General features: G+C 40.3%; 1 pseudogene; it reads left to right on the forward strand.

The window, feature by feature from the left end:
- Positions 1-7,503, forward strand: part of LOC102835864 — a 28,895-nt pseudogene extending 21,392 nt beyond the window's left edge.
- The last annotated feature ends 3,701 nt before the right edge of the window (positions 7,504-11,204 follow it).

Genomic DNA, 11,204 nt, shown 5'->3' on the forward strand with positions numbered 1-11,204 from the left:
GAAACAAGCAATATGAATGGTTGAATGTGAAGCTGATGATGTGCCCTGTAAACTTTCACTCAATCCAAAATAAAAACATTTAATTAAAAAAAAAATTTAACAACAACAACAAAAAATTCAATCATGTGATTACCAGCATCATTTCTATCAAGAAGGCCATATTTTCCAACTACTATATTTCCTCTTTGTTTCCAATCTTTGCTTTCCAGTCACCAGTAATTATCAAAACATCTTGATTAATCATTGCATTGACCAATTTCAGACTACAAAAGTTGTTTTATTGTTGTTGTTGTTAAGTGCCAATGAGTAGGTTCAGACTCATAGTGACCCTGTATCAGATTCCCAAGAAGTGGCTGGTGGATATGAATTGCCAACCTTGTGGTTGAATTCTTCAATTTCATCACCACTGGCTTTAGTGATTGGTGTGGAAATTTGAATAATAGTGATATTAACTGGTCTTCCTTGTAGGCATATCAGTATTATCCTGTCACAGACAACACTGTACTTCAAGATAGCTCTTGAAATGTTCTTTTGAACGATGAATGTAACACTTTCCTCTTAAATAAGACATTCCTGAAAAAGATTGCCAGATTCAAAATGGCCAATACCAGTTCATTTCAGCTACTAATATCTAGGATATTGATCTTTATGTGTTACACTTGAATTTAGACAACTTACAATTTTTTTCTAGATTCATACTTCATAGATTCCATGTTCCAATTATGCATGGAAGTTTGTAGCGGTTTCTTCTTACTTTGAGTTGTGCCCCATCAGCATATGAAGGTCCTGAAAGTTTTATTCCATTCAATTCTAGGTTGAGGATAAAGATCTTCCCCAGTTGTTATTTTGAGTGTCTTCTTATCTGGCACTATAGCTGACAGTATTCCCCTGCTATTCATAAGCTTCACAGTGGCTAAACATTCACAAGTAGTCTGCCTCTCCTTCTACCTAGTCTGTCTTAGTCTGGAAGCTCCACTGAAATTTGTCCACTATGGGTGACCCTGTTGGTCTATTTAAAATACCAGTGGCACAGCTCCAAGCAGCACAGAAACATGCAAGCTACCACAGTATGACAAACTGACAGACGAGTGGTGGAAAAAGCTCATGAGTAGCCATCTAAGGTGCAACTGAGCAGCAAAAGGTAGCAGTATTAACTGCCTCTTCCCCGCCCAAGAATGCTAATCAGGTTACAGAATGGGACCAATCTTCCCCACCCAGGAGACAAGCTAGAATGCTAATCAGGTTACAGAATGGGACCAATCTTCCCCACCCAGGACACAAGCTAGAATGCTAATCAGGTTACATCAATCTTCTCCACCCAGGAGACAAGCTAGAATGCTAATCAGGTTGCTGAGGTGGGCCAATTCCCCATCCCTCCAATGGGACCAATCCCCCTGGTTTCCCTCCTGTCCTCAAACAGGTTAGCACCTATCCCCTCCCTGACTCTGACCCCATATAAGCCTGTGTTGCCTTCCATTTGGCACTCAGAATCTGGAGAAGCTAGCTTCTCTGAGACAGCCCGGCTTAATAAAATCTGGAGCTCTGCTTCACCTCTTTTTCTTTGACAATGGATCAAGAGCTACCACAATACCCTTGGATGCAGAGCTGCTGTGACACCCCGGATCCAGAGCTGCTGTGGCGCTCTCTGGCCTACTCACGGGCCTAAAGCTGTTGTAACACTCTCGAATCTAAAACTGCAGTAACACAGGTATTGGTCTCTCCCTGTCTGGAGGAAAGAAGATTGATGAAAATTGAAGACAAACGGCAATAATTTGTCCAGTGAACTAATGGAGCACATAAACATCATTCTCCACAACACTGAGATCAGAAGAACTAGATAATACTCCGCTATCCCAGTACCAACTATTTTAAAAGGAATTACATTAGACGGTCCCAAATAGAGTGGGAGAAAATGTGGAACAAAACTCAAAATCATAAAAAAGATCAGGCTCAGATAGAGACTTGTGGAATCCTGAGACTATGGTCCTTTAACATCCTTCAGATCTGAAGCTGAACTCACTCTGCAATTCAATTTTCAGCCAAGCAATAGCTAGGTAGAACAACAACACTAATAAGGTATGCACACTATAGAATAGTCAATTGTTTGCAATCAAATGGGCAGCATTTACACAAATACAGAATTCAAAAGAGTTGACATCTTTCCTTGACCTAACATTTCCCCAGGCTGCCACATTCTTTTCTTTACTTCCCAAGGTTCTTACAAAAGTGTTCCATATTCCTTGTCCTTTTCTCCACTCTTAGTGCTCCTCTAACTTTTGTCCCACATTTAACAATTGACCAAATTATGAAATCAATTGCTGTCATAGCATTTGCCCATACTGACTTCCTTTACAGTTTTCAACACTTCTCTCTTTCTTGTTGTGAGAAATTCTCAAGACGTCTATCTTCAGGAATAAAGAGCCCAAAGAGCCCGTGAGATTGCTAGATTCATATAGTAACAGGAGCCTATGTCCCTGGGGTATGTGAACAGGGTGAATTGGGGGAGTGGAGGGAAGAAACCATTCACTAGAAACTTTAAATAAGAATACAGCCATTAAGGCCAAAGGCCCTGCCTGTTCTGGAAAGAGTATGAACCCCAAATTACTCAAATCCCTGAGGAACTGGGAGGGACTTCTCAGACTAAAGTATAAATTCTTTGTAAAACCTCCAGGTGCATGTCTGCCATGTCTACTGGGTCAGTCACCCGATTTTGCAAAATCGAATAACGAAAACCTCCCTTTTGCTAAAACGAGTATAGATTGGATTTCTTGAGCATTTATTGGTAAACTCTTGGGTTAACTGATCAGTGACCTCATAACCAAGAGGAACGGAGGCAGTATCCCGGGTTTCAACGTTTCCCCCACACTCTTTCTATGTGTTCTTCCTTAATTTTGATTTGTGAAAACTCCTTTGTCTTTAACTCATCAGTGACCTCATAACCAAGAGGAACGGAGGCAGTATCCTGGGTTTCGACGTTTCCCACACTCTTTCTATGTGTTCTCCCTTAATTTTGATTTGTGAAAACTCCTTTGTCTCCACCAATTACTCATTGGTGGTGGTCGTTTGTGTGCCGTGGAGTCCGTTCTGACTCATAGTGACCCTGAATAGGGTTTCTGAGGCTGTAAATCTTTACGGAGGCAGAAAGCCTCATCTTTCTCCCATAGAACAGCTGGTAGTTTCGAACTACTGACCCTGAGGTTCGCAGCCCGATTCATAACCACTATGCTACCAGAGCATCTTAAGTGTTGGTAAAGTCCAGATTTGTCATCAACCAGTTTGTCTTTTCAATTTATACACTTTCTTTGAACTATCTCACATACACCTATGCTCTAAAGTAGACTGCAAATTGCTCCCAACTCAATTTCTCTTTCTAGACCTTTCATCTCACAACAGATCTCTATCTACCTACTGAGTAAATTTACTTAGATAACCCAAAGTTGTCACAAACGCAATAAACCCAAACTACACTCGATACCTTTCTTCCATATATTTTCCTTCCTGTGCTTCTAACATGGACAATAATTTTACTTGTTACTGAAATCTCCAAAGTCCTCTGTGCATGTAATATTTTATTATATTAGCACCCTCTTTATGCCCCACTCAATTGCATCTCCTTTTGTTAAATGAATTGATGAACAGACAATTAATCAATGAATAGAGTTCATCACAGTGTCCAGTACATGGAAAGGACTCAATAAATATTTGTTGACTGAGTAAAAAAAAATCAAATCTGCTCTTGAGTTTTCTATAAAGTTCCATGTGGCATTTTCATTGTGCAGTTGATTATTACTAAGAAAATCTTTGATCTCATTGCTCATAATCTGCTTGCAAGGAAAAAGGTCAACAGAAATGCTTCATGCTTCTTATATAGACTTGAGGACTAATCCTAGAAGATGTTAATAAAAGCTAGTATTTTCAAAATTAGCATGAATTTAAAGTGCTGAGAAAAGTGAATTTTCATTCTTGCTTGAGGAATGAGAGAGTGAATTATTGTCTCCCATTCTTTAGTCTTCCTTATAGTCAGATCCGGTGCCATGTAATTTAGACCCTCCCACCAAAAGAGTGTTTGTGTGGACCACTAGGTCAGTTTGAACGGCAAGGTTCAAATCCACCAGCCACCCTCAAAAATACTATACAGGGTTGCTATGAGTCAGAACTGATTCAGTGGCACTTAACAATAACAACCAAAGGCAGAGTGGAAAAAAAAAAGTATACCTTCTCTTATTGCCCACATTTAATATCACTTACTATTACTTCTCTGTAGGATCAACACTGGACTGTGAACCTCAGCAGGCAGTTCAAACCCACCAGCTGCTCTTTGGAAACCCAATCTAGGGTCGTTATGAGTCAGAACTGACTTGACAGCACTTAACAACAACAAGTATTATTTCTCATAATGCTTTTTGTATTCAATTTTGTTGAATATTAACGTAACTCCTATAGTTTTCTTTTGACTAGAAATTCACTATTATTCTCTTTCTGTCTTTTACTCTTCTTAAGCTTTATGTGTGTGTCTCTAGCATATAGTCTACTGCTATATTATTTTTTTTGCCTAAGTGATCATTTCTATTAAGTACTGCATTGAGTCTATTTTAGTAATATTTGGGGGCTTTCTGTTATCTTTGCAGTTCTATTTCTCTCACCTTTTCTATGCTTACCTTTTGCCTTTCTTTGTTTAAAATTCTTATCTTCAATCTTCCCTCCAATAGTTAGAATTTTATGAACTAAATTTGATAAATGTTTCAATTAATTGGAAGCACTCAGTAATCTACGCCAAGAAATTTGAACAACAACTGCCTGGCCATATAACTAAAAGAGATTCATGTTTGTGCCTATTTCAGTTAAAGGTGACCCTTCAGAATGTGGAAATTATTGAACAATATCAAATGCAAGTAAAATTTTGCTGAAGATAAATAAAAACAATTGTAGAAGTACATCAAAAGGGAGTTGCCAGAAAATAAACCCAGATCAGAAAAAGATGTGAAATGAAGGATACTATTGCTGATGTCAGATGGATCTTGGCTGAAAACAGAGAATACCAAAAAGATGATTACTTACATTTTAGTGACTATGTAAGGTATTCAGCAGTGCAGATCACAACAAACTATGAATAATATTTCTAAGAATGGGAATTCCAGTACACTTAATTATACTTACGTGAAATGTGTATAAGAACAAAAGGCAGTCATTAGAACAGAACAAGGGGATACTGCAATGGTCTAAGATCAGGAAAGTTGTGGATCAGCCTATTAAATTGAGTAAATATTCTGAGAAACTGGATTATATGAAGACGAACTCAGCATCAGGATTGAAGGAAGACTCATTAACAACCCAAGATAGGCAAATAAAACAATCTTGCTTACTGGATGCTAAGAGGACATGAAATAGTTACTGATGAAAATCAAAGCTACATAATCGTCAAAGGTACATAACCACCACCAACCACCACCACAGCCTTCAGTATGGATTGCAACTCAACATATTTGTTGTTGTTATGTGCTGTGGAGTTGGTTCTGACTCATAGCGACCCCGTACAGGGTTTCCGAGGCTGTAAATCTTTACGGGAGTAGAAAGTCTCATCTTTTTCCGGCGGAACAGCTGGTAGTTTCAAACTGCTGACCTTGAGGTTCGCAGCCCGATTCATAACCACTATGCTACCAGAGCTCCTTAACTCAACATATAGAAAACAAAATATTGAAGTTTTCAAAGACTTCATGTTGTTTGGATCCACAATCAAAGATCAAGGAAGTATCAGTAAAGAACTTAAAGGATGTATTTCATTAGGTAAATCTGCTGCAAGTCTTTTTCAAGTGTTAAAGACCAAAGATGTCTGTTTGAGAACTAAGTTGCATCTGAATGAAGCCATAGTATTTTCGATAACGTCATATGCATGTGAAACTTGAACAATGAATAAGGGAGACTGTAGAAGAAGTATAGCTAGAATTCTCCTTAGAAGTCAGGATGACTTGTGCTTTGGGCATGTTACCAATCCCAGGTAAAGGACATTATGCTTGGTATTGTAGAAGGTTAGCAAAAAAGCGAAAGACTCCGATAAGACAGACAACACAGTGGTTGCAACAATGGGCTCAAACCTAACAAGAGTGAAGATGAAACAGGACCAGACAGTATTTTGTTCTGTTATGCACAGTGTTTCTATGAGTCAGAACAATTCAAAGGCATCTAACATCAATTTCTTTTCTTATAATGAATATCCTTGCTATTATAAAATACATGTTGAATTTAATAATATCCAATGTTAACCAATATCATATAGCTTACGTCCTGAATAATTTACCAATATTAAAAGACTTAAATTCTGATGACCTTATCCCAATTTACAGGCTAGTTGCTGTCTATTTTAGTAATATTCAAAATGTAGTCAAGTACCTTTCAGAATATCTTGTTGAAAGTAACTGAGGAGGTAGAGATCTTCCCCCTTTTTACCTGCTCACTGTTTTCTGCTTTTACTGATCCTTTTGGCCTCTGGGTAAACTCCTCATTGTTTATACTCTTCCAGTTTCCCACTGATCTGCATCCTTAGAATTGCTTCTTGGTACAGCTGTTGCAGGGGGTCAATATATGAAGACAAGCATCAAGAAATTACAGTAAGTAGCTCTCTTCCTGAAATCTTCTCTGACAATCAGTTCCTTGGATTCTCCTAAGGGATTGAAACACCTAACTAACGAAACACAAATATAACAGCAAGAGCAGGCCTGCCCTTCGCACAGGCCCCTCACAAGCTGAATAGGTTGTGTTCCTTTTGGAACCCTCAGAACCTGGGTGCTGGTGACCACTGTCCAGTTTGCTCTTGCAGTCCATCTGCCTCCCTTCGCCGCTGCAGTGCACAAGCCCACCTCTCTGCTTTGCCAGGAACTTGCCACTACCGCCACCATGGTGCCCCACCCATGCCCCATGTGGTTCCCCGGAGCAGAAGGAGCTATTTGACAATGTTCATCAAATTGTGGCTCCCGGCAAGGGTATCCTGGCTGCAGATGAGTCCACTGAAAGCACTGCCAAGCAGCTGCTGTCCATTGTTACTGAGAACACGGAGGAGAACCGGCGACTCAACTGTCAGCTGTTGCTGACTGCTGATGACTGTTTGAACCCTTGCATTGAGGTGTCATCCTTGTCCATGAGACACTCCCAGAAGGCGGATGATGGGCGTCCCTTTCCTCAAGTTATCAAATCCAAGGGTGGTGTTGTGGGCCTCATGGGTAGACAAGGGTGTGATACCTCTGGCAGGAACAGCACTGTGTCTCCTGCTGTTACTGGGGCACCTTCCTCTCTGGGGGTCACAGTGAGGAGGAGTCATCCATCAACCCCAACACCATCAACAAGTGCCCCCTGTTAAAGCCCTGGGCGCTAACCTTCTCCTATGGTGAGCATTGCAGGCATCTGCCCTGAAGGCTTGGGAGGAAAGGACCTGAAAGCTGCCCAGGAGGAGTCGAGCGAGCCCTGGCCAACAGCCTCGCCTGCCAAGGGAAGTACACACCAAGCAGTTGAGACACGGCTGCAGCCAGTCTACTAAGTGGAGGTATTCTAAGGTTGCCTCCTCAACACTCCAGGCCACTGCTCCCTCCAATGCCCATTCTTGAGTGGAGGAGCTCCTCAGGAACTCCATGTCACTCTTTCCTATCGCTCTTGCCATCCTTGTAACATTAGTATGTGGTGGTGTCCGTACATGCTAACTCCATCACCCTGTCCAGTCAATGGCCAATAAACAACTATTGAAGGGGTTAAAAACAAACAAACCAACCAAACAGCAAGAACAGTAGTATCACAGAAAATCCTGAGACGTTGTAGCTTCAATTATCTTCCTACATGTGGGGGCTTCAAAAAGTTTGTGGGAAAATGAAATAAAAAAAGATAATAGATGTTTTTGACTTTTGGAGTCCTTTCAGTCAAATAGCCTTTTTGAAGCTATGAATGCACCGAATATTATTAAGTTAAGATTTATAATCTACCCTTCATTTTTATTTATTTATAATTTTTTGTTGTTGTGCAGAATGTACACAGCAAAAACATACACCAATTCAAGTTTCTACATGTGCAATTCAGTAACAACGGTTACTTTCTTCAAATTGCGCAACTATTTCCAACCTTCTTTTCTTCTCCATTAACATAAACTCACTGTCCCATAAATTTCCTATCTAATCTTCTCAGTTGCTGCTCTCAATTTGATCTGACATAAATGTATTTTCCAAAATCATAGTGCTCAAGGCAGACATTATTTACTCATTAAGCTAAACTATTATTGGTTTTTAATAAGACTTCATGGGATATGTTTTATTTAAGGTATAAAGATTTTTTTATTCTCTATTTAAATGAAGCTTACATTATTTCCCATCACATCTTTCTGCAGAGGGATCCTCTTGCTTTAGCTACTTACTACTGAAGCTTCTGGAAGGTTTTACTTAATCCCCATAATTTTATCTCCTCAAAAGGTCCTTTCCTTCATAGATTACCAAATAGGCTAGTCTGTGCTGTTTTTTTATTTTTCTTAAGGATTCCATATTCCTCTCTGGAGTCCTAGTGTGGTGCTGTAGGATAAGCACTAGATTGCAAGGACGGTTTGGACAGCCAGGTCAGCAGTTCAAACTCACCAGCTGCTCATCAGAAACCCTACATAAGGTCACTACAAGTTGGAACCAACTCACCAGCACTTAATAGCAACATATTCCTCTATTTGAAACCCCCACACTGGGTACACATGAGTGAACACACACACATAAGAATTGCACATTATGGAATAGTCTTACTTTTGTTGCTCTGCCAATCACTATTCATTTCTTACTGCTATTAAGATAATTTATAGAGGTTGGTGTCTAAAAAGAGCTGAAAACTTCCCCTTGCCTCCTTCTCAGAACTTCTCAAAGGAGGAATCCAGTTATTCCACTCCCAAGGAGATAAACTCAAATTTAAGGACACTGCATCGGTCATTTCGCCAAAATGAAAGTTAGAGAGCATATGATTAGGGTATTACTTCCCCCTCCCCCCGTAAGGCTTGATGGTTTAGACAGCCAAGAGTATTAGAAATTACAAGGAGATAGCAAATCATAATTTAAAAAAGCATTTATATTTTCCAAAAACAAACAAGAATAGGCATCTATTGAATCACTTCTGAATCATGTAGACCCTATAGGACAGGGTAGAACGTTCCATAGGATTCCAAAGGCTTTAGTCTTTATGGAAGCAGACTGTCACACCATTTTCCTATAGCACAACTGGTGGGTTTGAACCGCCAATGTTTTTTGGTCAGTAGCTACTGCTTAACCATTGCAACACCAGGGCTCCTCATGCTATTCTCAGGAGAAGTATGTATTATTGTGGCTGGAAGAAATACTTTATTCAATGTACAGAGATGCTAGAAATAAAATAAACTAAGTACTGATGAAAAAGAGCATCACTTTATGAATACACCTGCCTGTTATCATTTAGTACTTCAGAGCTCAGCATTGACATACTAAAGGAAAACATGCAGGTGTATTAATAAAGCAATGCTCTTCCACATCAATACATTTTAGTTTGTTTTACCTCTAGCTTCTCCATCAATTGAGCAAAGTACTTCATAGATCAGCTTTGGTGTTCTGGTGTGGCACTGGAGGATAAGCACTGGACTGCAAGGTCACTTTGAACTGCAAGGTCCGTGGTTCAAACTCACCAGCTGCTCCTTAGAAACCATAACAGCAGGGGTAGGGTACATCCAGTCCACAGGCCATATGCTGTTGTTATTGTTAAGTGCCATCAAGTCGATTCTGACCCATAGCGACCCTGTATAGGGTTTCCAAGGAGCTGGTGAGCTTGAACCACTGATTTTGCAGTTCAATGGAATGTGTAGTCTAATGCATTAGCCCACAGCACCACACCAGGACTCCACAGGCTATATAAGGCCTTCCAAATAATTTGGTATGGCCCTGTCAAAGCAACCAAAGTTCCAGTCATCACAGTGTTGTTGTTACTGTTGGTAAGTGCCATAGAGTTGGTTCTGACTCATAGTGACCCTGTATAGGGTTTCCAAGGAGTGGCTGATGAGTTTGAACTGCCAACCTTATAGTTTAAACTGACCTTGCGGTCCAGTGCTTTGTCCTACATCACCACACCAGGACTCCAGACATATTGTTGTTGTTGTTAGGTGCCATCAAGTCAGTACCGACTCATAGTAACCCTTGCACAACAGAACGAAACATTCTCCGGTCCTGGGCCAAGCTCATTATTGTTGCCACACTTGAAACCATTAAAGCTGCCACTTTGCCAATCCATCTCACTGGGGGTCTGCCTCTTTTTCTCTGACCCTCCACCTTACCAAACATGATATCTTTCTCCCCTGACTGCTCCCTCCTGACAATATGTCTGAAGTATGAGATGAAATTTGGCCATCTTGTCCTCCAAGGAGGACTCTGGCTGCACTTCTTCCAAAACGAATCTATTGGTTCTTTTGGCAGCCCATGGCACTTTTAATATTCCCCTCCAACACCATAACTCAAAAGCATCAATTCTTCTATGGTCTTCCTTATTCACTGTCCAGCTTTTGCATGCATATGAGGTTATTGAAAATACCATGGCTTGGGTCAGGTGCACCTTAGTCCTCAAGCTGACATCTTTGCTCTCTCTTCAACACTTTAAAAAGGTCTTATGCAGCAGATTTGCTTAATGCAATATGTCATTTGATTTCTTGACTGCTGCTTCCATGAGTGTTGATAGTTGATCCAAGAAGAATGAAGTCCTTGACAACTTCGATCTTTTCTCCGTTGATAAGAATGTTTATTGGTCCAGGTGAGGATTTTTGTTTTCTTGACGTTGAGATGTAATCCATACCAAAGGCTCTGGTCTTTGATCTTCATCAGTAAATATTCTAAGTCCTCTTCACTTTCAGCAAACAAGGTTGTATCATCTGCGTATCTCAGGTTGCTAGACTTCCTCCAATCTTGATGCCACATTTTTCTTCATAGAACCCAGCTTCTCGGATTATTTGCTCAGCATACAGGTTGAATACGTATGGTGAAAGAATACAACCCTGTCGCACACCTTTCTTAATTTTAAACAATTCAGTGTTCCCATGTTCTGTTCGAATAACTGCCTCTTGGTCCATGTACAGATTTCTCATGAGCATCACATTGTTGTTGTTATTAGGTGCCATTGTGTCAGCACCGACTCATAGTGACCTTATTCACAGCAGAATGAAACAATGTCCGGTCCTGGGCCAA

The sequence above is a fragment of the Chrysochloris asiatica genome, unplaced genomic scaffold (genome assembly GCF_000296735.1).
Source record: "Chrysochloris asiatica unplaced genomic scaffold, ChrAsi1.0 scaffold00008, whole genome shotgun sequence".
NCBI lineage: Eukaryota > Metazoa > Chordata > Mammalia > Afrosoricida > Chrysochloridae > Chrysochloris > Chrysochloris asiatica.